The sequence below is a fragment of the Numida meleagris genome, chromosome 6 (assembly GCF_002078875.1).
Source record: "Numida meleagris isolate 19003 breed g44 Domestic line chromosome 6, NumMel1.0, whole genome shotgun sequence".
Lineage (NCBI taxonomy): Eukaryota > Metazoa > Chordata > Aves > Galliformes > Numididae > Numida > Numida meleagris.
The window spans coordinates 45,382,371-45,391,699 of record NC_034414.1 but is presented as its reverse complement, the minus strand read 5'-3'; the positions used below and the strand labels follow the sequence as shown (position 1 = coordinate 45,391,699).

Genomic DNA, 9,329 nt, shown 5'->3' with positions numbered 1-9,329 from the left:
TCTGTAGTTTCTTTACTGTGGAAAAGAGTTTACACTTAACAATGACACTAAAAACAGGAGTTACAGTTACTGTATTTGTTTGCACACCAGAAGCAGCTGCTGTCAGGGTGAAAGGAGGAAGGAAGCGATGAGATCCTGCACTGCCCTGGAAAATATGGCTGCCGAGAGGAAACTTATCCAGAAGAGTTTTTCAAAGATAAGGACGTAGGAAAGGAGAAAAGCAATGAAGAACAACACTTCAGAGAGATAAAACATTAGCTCCAGTCCAATCTCCAGTAAATAAATTTACATCTCTAACTGCTGCTTATGACTATCCACGTAGAGGTACCATGTGAGCGGGAGGAGAGCACAGCTAACCTCACCTCTGTGACTGTGAGCGGAGCTAAGCATTAATATTCTCAGTTTAGATGAACTTCATTTTCTGAAGCTGAGTAAGGAACCTTTCCTTGCAGGAAGATGCTTTTGTAATTAGCCCTTCTCATGTAGGCCACTGACAGCTAGCTTACATCCTTCAGGTTCAGAATTAATTTATAAAGTTTGGTGTTTTGTAAAGTTGCACACTGAAGACACAGTAAAAACTCCAGTAAAAGTAAAAAAAACTAACTGACTTTTTATAGGACTGGAGAGTGCAATTGTAGAGAATCTATGCATAATCCAAGGAGACCACCATGCTGCCTTATAACTAAATGTCATTTACTAGAGTTCTATCCTGTTTTAAGGCAGCTTTTAATTGACACTTTTGTCTTGCTCAAGACCCAGACCCTCTGCTATGCTGTATTATACACAGCAATGTGATGGCCTCTTTGGAACAAATAACTGTTTTGAAATATATATGCTTTCAAGATAATTGGCCTTTTTGCTTTCACTTGTGACTCAATGTACCAATTTGATTATTTCAAATAACAAACATATGCTATGTTTAATGGGATGGGAGGCTAATTACCTGTGAGAAAACAGAAATGACAATCTGCCATAGAAATCTTTTCCATTATTGAAAAGCATCATAAAATATTAGTCAGCTCTTAGTGTGATGGTTCAATAGTGGATAAATGGTGATGAATGTGCCAAAATTGGCTCACCCTGACAAACTAGACTGTTCAAGTACTGAATGAGACAAGTGACTGAGGTGTGCACCTCTGGGAGAGAGGTGTTCTAGTTGCAGCGAAAATGTAAAATAATTTGAGTAGCAACAAGAAAATAACGAGTGAGACTGCCATTTAGTTTAATTCAATATAGTGAAGATAAAATTACTATAATATTTTTGCCCCTCAAGCCACAAGATATCAGGCCATTAAAATGGAATACACTTTTTTTTTCCACACAAGGTTGTCATCTAAGTTATCATCCCTCAAATAGCTTAGATCAAGATCACAAGATCTAAACATCCAATTCACTTTCTATGCTTTTAGATCATAGATTCCACAGGGAACAGTTTGAGGTAGGTTTTATAGTTATGTTAACAAGTTTAGCTGCATATACCGATTACTTGCTTACTTTGCTGTGTTTTTCTGCTATGTCTAAAAATCAAAACCAAATTGCTTAATTTCATTTCCATGTTTTCTCATTTGTTAAACTACACTCATTGTTCAAGTTGGCAATACTTCAGACGTTAGAAAGTCACAAAACCAGATTTGATTACTATGCATACAGAGGGAAGCTGGGGACAACCTGTGATATTTGTTACAGTCCAGGACCATAGCGTGCAAGGTAGGAGGGGCTTTTCTTTTTATTCCAGGAACGAGTCTGCTTGCCTAGACAAAAGAGCCCTTTGCAATATGGTGAGCTGTCCTCACAATGCTACAAACAGTCTGGGTGGTAACAAACAGGTTTTCAAGCAAGGAAATGTGCATTTGGTTTGCAACTTAAAGATTCTTAATAAAAATTGGAGCGAGTAAAGCATTTTCACCCTCTTCATGGTAAATATTTTACAATTTAAGAAAAAAAAAAACACACTTGAATTACAAGTAAAATTGGAAACCCAGAAGAGGAAGAAGCAAAGTGAGTCTATGATGTAGTTCAATTTGTGTTCCACAGCATTAAGCTAAAGTTAAAACTGTACAGGGAACAGTAACTGACATAACTATATTTTTTAATTATTAGATACATCAGCATATTGACTACATGAGCCTCAAGTGTACTCAACTTGCCCTGGCTGTTTGGAGTTCACTGCTACTTAACTTTGCAGATTCAATAAGAAAAAGATGTTTCTTTCTGAAGCAGGTGATAAAGCTCCAGTAAATTTAGATCATTCTGTAAATAAGGTACGAGTAAACCGCAGAGAAAAAAGGAGCAAAGTATAAAGCTAAACTTGGCTCTGAGTTCTGCACTGGGAACCATGCTGCACTGGGAGCTCAGCACAATGATAGAGAATTGTATTTTGCCCCAGGTAAATAATAGTATCTAAAAAATTTAAAAGCTATTATTCAGAGGCAAGTAATGATTGCCTTCAAAATCACTGCTCATTTTGTGTGGCTATATTTTGTGCTGGATCTATCTTCTGATATCTTTGCCCAGACCCCTCGTGCCTTCACCTATCTGTCAATGAAGCGATTTAGCAGGTATCAACTTCCAGCTTGGCAGATCCCTCAGATCCCAACTCAGCTCTGCCCAGACCTTGGCTCTTGCTTCATATCTATCTCTGCCTCTGCTGGAAGGAGCCCCAAGGTCTTCCTCGCTGTGTCATCCAGGTAAATAAGGGCTCACTCTGCATACGCAGATCTGGTGTCCTTTGCTAGCAAGATGAGCATGTAGCACAATGAACCTGGAATCACAGAAATACCTGTCAGATAATGCATGTGTTTTGGCTAATGCATGGGGACACAGGTGGAGAAGAAAAAGGACACACGCTCTTCTATACCTTGGAAATTCTGCTACAAAATCCTAATCCTTATCTGACCCTACGCAGCCAACAGACTAGCCCGTACAGTGAGAAGTTCTGCTCAGATTGGTAGTGAAAGAAATAACCAATGACTAGTGCAAATGATCACAAGAGCATACACAATGAATTTTAATAGTAGTCTAAATATGAACAGACATATTTGGATGTTACTTCACACACTCCCACTGAAGTCACTCTGACTTAATCATAATACTAAGAATGCATCCATGCTGCAGTAAGACCAAGGATGTTCAAATACAAGGCAAGAAGAGTGGGGTCCCACTGCCCCAAATCCATTTAGCTATAAAGAGACTTCCATGAACACATACATCCTACAATTTGGAGACATCAGCAACATCTGAGAAGTATAATGCAGAAAGTTAAGCCAGTGAGCCTCCTTTTCCTTAAATTTCTTATTTTTAATAAAAAATTGCTATTTTTCTCCTTAATCTGTGACCTGATTTCGCTACAATTCAGGCCAAATTCCAGTTTGAAGAATTCCCGTTTGCCTGATTTCTCTCTCCAAAATCTGGAACAGCTGCAGAGTTTTATCTGACAGCAGCCTACATCTCTGAGAAGGTATCTCAGAGGGATATGGTAAGAAAATTATCTTGGTAAAGAAGTCAAGCATCAGAAAAAATACATAGCTTTTATTTTGCAATGTATGCAAGTACTGTTTTTCTAAGCTTAAATTAATCTAGTTTATGTGGTATTGATCACAGTTACCATAGGACCTGACAACCCTCTTTTCTATTTTACAGTTTTATTTTAGTGGCTCTCAAATCTACCCGCAGTCTATGATACTAAAGCAAGTGACCTGCAAGTGGTCTACTGAGCCTCATTAAACAATGAAAATATGATGACCTTGATCAAATGTCTCAGCTGTGGTGAACATTAACCAATAGAAATCACAAAGGTTGGCAATGATGGTTGGCCAAAAAGTCTGGAGAATTTTACATCAGTAAAATTCTGACAGCTTCAGCAGGATGCTCTTAAGTTGGAATAATTGAAAAATTAATCACATCTCCTACATATCACCAGAAGAAAGGAGAAATAAACCATCTTGGAATTTGTGGTTCACTATATTCTGAATCAGAAAAGTCCTCGGAGAAATCCAGTCTAAAGCAATGCCAATCCTCAGCAAAGCATTAGGAAACAATAAATGCCCCTATGCTACAGGCCAGCTGTTATTCCAGAATTTCTTCCTGGTTGAAGCACAACTTGCTTTGTTACTTCATGCTCACTTGTGCGTATATGACAGGTTTATATGCATTTGTCTGTACCAAAGAGTTGGAGGAGATCACTCTTGCACTTTGCTTCAGTGTGGTGAGATGCATTTCTGTTTCACTACTGAAAGCTCTTAGGCACGCGGAAGTTGTAATGCCAACCACCTAACAACAGGAGGTATGGGATCACTGGCAAACAACACATCCTCTGTTTCACCTCAAACATTCCCCCCCCCCCCCCCCCCAAAACATACTTTCCTGTGTGTGGCTGAGAAGCTGCTGGAAGATTGAAGGGGCACCTTCAACTTCAGCTATGGGGCTGCCCTACCTCCAGTGCTGCTCTACTGCCACCCGGCTCTTTCCATGCTCCTTGTGGAGCCAGTGGCCCGGGAAGGAGCCAGCATTGCCTCAGACAAAACAGCGAGTATCAGGCTGTTTGCCTGAAACCTGTGGTTTCCCCTTCATTTCTGCCTTCCTGAATCCCTGATTCATATCCTTCATTAAGGTTTCTTTCTCAGGTTCTACAAGAGCCTTCTAGCAAAAAGAGTAAGTATATACACATATATATATTTATTCTTTTAATATATACACATGTATATGAAGAATAATGTTTACTCTTTTATGTATATATATGTGTGCGTGTATATACACATACACTCAATAATAGTGCAGGTGTGTGGAGCATGGCTGATTTATGTACCTATGTACTGGCCACTCCCTTCAGATACAGTTGCCAAGAGCCCAAAACACAGCCCATTTCCCCATTGCCATGGCAACATCAGGTGAGAAGCAGCATTTCCTATAAGGAAAAAAAAAAAAAGAGATGCTGCCAGGCTGAGGGTGAGTAGGGGCCAGGAGCAGGCCGCTCCCTGTGCTCCTAGGGCAGCCATCACATGTTGGCCTTGCAGCAGCCACCACCATGACCTCACCTGGAGGACCTCAGGCACCAACGCTCAAGGCTCCCCAGGCCTGGCCCAGTGAAGGCTGGAGGAAAGCATAGCAGGTGCCTGGGGAGACTTGCAGGGCTGCAGGGCCACCCCAGAGGGTGCAGAGACTGAGGGACCGCAAGCAGCTGGCTTGCTGCCTCCTATCTGCACTGCCTTCACCTGACCCACCTGGAGGAGCTTTATGATGTGGGAAGTGGTGCACCTGAAAAAAAACAACAACAAAAAAAAACACAACAACACAACCAAACAAAACCAAACAAACAGTTGCCAAGCTTTTGAGCCTGCTGTGCCTGGAGGCTGAGCAAGCCTGGTCTTTCTCTGAAAGAACTGGTTTCCTCCCTGCAACTTTGGCAGCTAAGATTAACACATTTTAAACAGCGTGTAGGTTCACTTGAGTTATTTTTTTACTTCCTCCTCTTACTTCTGAGTAAAATCTGACTGCAGTAACAGAAATTTAAAACCTCATGTTATGTTTGCTTTGAGGCACGTGCACAAACCTAAAACCTGGTTAAATAATGAATAAAAGCTCAGCCACCCTCTATTATCCCAACCCACTTCTCTGTCTTTGAGAGTCTGATCATCATGATAACAGAATTAAAATGAAACTGACTGTGACCAGGTATAAATACCTGGTTTTAAATATGAGGTTTTCTTCCTTGAGTGAAGATGTCTGGGTGTGGATGACCTGGTATTAGTGGGCAAAATGGGTGGTGAAGTGAGAGAATGCATTCTCACAGCTATCTTAGACACCACTGCAGAGAAAGTCTTCATAATAAGGTGTGGTATACCGAAAAATGTCCAAAATATGGCAGCTATCTGGTGACTAAATATAAATTACCTGCTCAAAGCAGATCAGCATCGACACTCTGCCTGTTCCTGTCCATCCTCCCACAGAACTTGTTAGTGCTTCCATTGAGGTGCACTGAAGCTCAGCCCTTGCCCACAGGGAACCTACCCAGAAGAGACAAAGGTAGCACTGGACAACTTGCTACCAGGAAATTCAGCTGCACAATACAGATCTAAAGGAAACCAAACTTCATTATCTGTCACTTTGCAGATTTTTTGTTTGCTTGTTTCCCTTTCCAAGCATCTGTATTTATTCCTTATTTAGTTAAGGACACTGCCTTTTTTTCCTCAGCTCTCTTTCTCCATGCTTTTCTAACCCTTCAAGATCCTTCAGCATCCTCCTGGCCTCCTGCAGCCCTGTCTCTTGCCTCCCATGGGGCTCTTGCCCACATTCTGCTCCAGTTTTGCTAGCAGTTGCTTTCTCCTCAAATACAGCTGGGCACAGCTGGAACAACTTCTTTGTTAGAGAAGAACACAACTGTGATCTGTACTTACTGCTAAAAACGAGTAGACTAATTCTGTAATATGTAAACTAAAAGAGTAGTTGGTATATCTCATGTCTAATAGACACAAGCTCTAAGCAAAACTAGCTTCAATTGCAGGAAATTCATGTTTGCTTTTTCCTATGTGAATTCTCTGGTATTCCAAATTGGGGGTTTTACAACACAATCCTTTTTCTCAGGGGAAACTTTAACAGTGTCTATCTCCTCCATATGCATAAAGAATCATATAGGGAATTCACAATATTTAAATTATATGCCAGCAATGTCAACTGGCTGCAGTTGGACATGGATTAAGAAGCTAGATAAGGTGAATCAAAGACAGGCAGCCACTCACCTCAACTTTATTCTTTAGGAAGTCCAGTTGACATCTAAGGCCATAGGCTTGTCTAATGTGCACTATAACAAAAGCAAAACTTACCAGAGTTTGATAAAGGGCCAGCAGTAATGGCACTCTTGTGCTGAACTTCACTGATGCCAATACTGCTATACTCTTTTCAAAATGTAAGCTATATTGTTCTTAACTATTATGTATATTTTTCAGAAGGGGATACAAAAGCGTGGTTTGTAGTAGCACAAAAGGCATCAAAATCACTGCAATTGTCTTCTGGTTAAAATAGCCAGCTCTCAATTCCTAATGTTATATTTTATCATGAACTTGACAGGGAGAGAGAGGAATAATTGTGAATTGGGCTCACCACAGGTTTATCTTAAAATCATGAAATTCAACAAATTAAATTTCATGAATTTAGCAAAATTCAAATAAATACTTCTTTTGTTATTGCCTGGATTCTGAGCCATCAGCTTTTGGCCTTCTTTTTTTCCCCTCCATTTTTTCTTCATAATTATAAAAGCTAAAAATTTGTCTTAAAAAATAAAAATCTGAAATTCCCACATAATTCAAGGGCAGCAAGACTCACATCAAGAATCATAAAAGATACCAACAGCGAATTCCCATCTACTTTATAGATGGTTTCGCCTAGTACATTCTAAGAAGTCAGCCTCTTAGACGCCTAAATATAGCAGAGGGGGTCAAGAATTACAAAGTGATTTTCTGATCAAAGATGTTTTAGATGTTCCTGAAAATAGATTTCTTGAAACCACTATTCTTTAGCAACAGCATTCATGTATAATTTCTATCTCAAACTGGGCACACAACTAAGAATTGATTTTTTTTACTCATTTTCAGAAACTTAAGTCTTAAAAAATTTCATCTTTGGCTTCTTTCAGAGAAAGTGTAGTCTCACAAATCAGCTGTTTCTGGCTTCATTGAATCCTAATCATGCTCCGCTTCTGACATTTCACAGCTGTATTTCTGCTGCAATGCTCCTGTTCAAGAGGACCTTTTCCTCATATATTTAAGTTCGCTCGCCATCTTTGCCAAATAGTGATTTTTTCAGGAAACACAGTCAAAGGCATTCTTTCATTGCAAGGGGTTTTCACACATGCTGACTTGATACAAGAGGCAACCAGACCTAATCAAGGACTGCTGACAACTGAAATTTCACCAAGCTACCTTGTGGTATAAATGCCAAATCTCAATATATTTGCAATTTTTTCCCCCATAATCTAAGGATTTCTTACAGGTATTTTTAAAACCAGTAAAACATTGAAATGCTAGATCTCAATTCCTTACCATTAATTGAAAGTTTGATCTACTTAATTGCCAGCCATATCTTAATGGCAGCCAAACCACAGTTTCTTCAATTAATAATGGCTATTTCCTGATTTCTACCACAGTCCATCATCTTTCAATTATCTTTGTGAGAGAATGTAAGAATACAAATAAATTAATTAGAGGCAGCGTACTGTCTGGTGATAGCTGTTGGCTGCCCCTCAGGCTGCTGAATAACTCTGAAATGCAGTTAGGAACTCAGTTGCCTGTTATGACTTCCACAAGCCTCATCCCAGAAACCATACTTACCAGGAATTATAAAATTTTTAAAGGCCAAGGTTAACGTCTCCTAATCAAGACAGCTGATGTAATCCCATCCAGTTATCCCTGCATTCAGGTTAGTATCCTGTGGCTGCATGAGATTAAAAGCAAATCCAGTTTATCACAGGGAATCTTTTGATCAAGCACATTTACTTTACCTACTGTTTCACAAGTCTACCCAAAATCACAGATCCCAAACTACATTCCCATTTAGTACTACACTAAAAACAAATGGTCCTCTCTATATATACTAAGTTTAGGCTTCTTGCTTTATCCTCTTCATAGGAAACCCCACTCAGCTGGCTATCAGTGATGACACCTGAGGGACTTTTACTAGTCAGAGCTCATGTGAGAGCCTTTTAATAATTAGAGCTGAGGTTTCAGTCCTTCATTTTCTAATCATTGTGGCCTTGCATTCAAGATAAAGGCAAAAGATACTAGAGTAGGTGTGCATCAAATTGCTTCTGCTTACACCTTTGGTGGATATGTAGGGATTATGAGTAATTCTTTGCACCCCAATAAATGTCTATTTTTGACTAAGCTAAAAAATAACCACTTAAACACATTAAACATTTTCTCTTTTATAAAAAGTCTTCATACCCTGCTTAATACGTTATTGAGAAGCACTCATAGCAATACACTGTTTAGAATAATATAGTCTGACTCAGCGCAGAAAAGACTATCAGAAGTCTACTAAATTCTGTTGCTTGAATGCAAGATGACTTGAATGTTTCACTGCATGGCACCAAGCTGTCACATTTTCAAGAAAATTTTAACTATATCTTTCCAGATGTGTCAGTGGAGCATTTACCATGTTTGGGGTGGGATTGTTCTAACAGCAATTTCCTGCAAAAGGAATTGTACAAGCAGGTTAGTCCAGCATGTCTCACAAAAAAAAAAAAAAAAAAAAAAAAAAACACAAAAAAACCCCATACTTGGTTCTGTATCAAATAAGCCCTTACTTGCAGAGATGACTAAAGATGAATTAAAGATGTC

At 39.4% G+C, this 9,329-nt stretch overlaps 1 long non-coding RNA gene across 2 annotated transcripts; it reads right to left on the bottom strand.

Moving 5' to 3' along the window:
- On the bottom strand, positions 4,694–8,735 carry LOC110401763. Of its 2 annotated transcripts, none has more exons than XR_002440579.1 (5): positions 8,322–8,735; positions 6,735–6,796; positions 5,890–6,002; positions 5,034–5,253; positions 4,694–4,903 (listed from the first exon to the last, which is right to left on the bottom strand). It is a non-coding gene; the product is annotated as an uncharacterized LOC110401763 (long non-coding RNA). The 2 variants fall into 2 exon arrangements; XR_002440580.1 differs by lacking the exon at positions 8,322–8,735 and adding an exon at positions 8,034–8,084.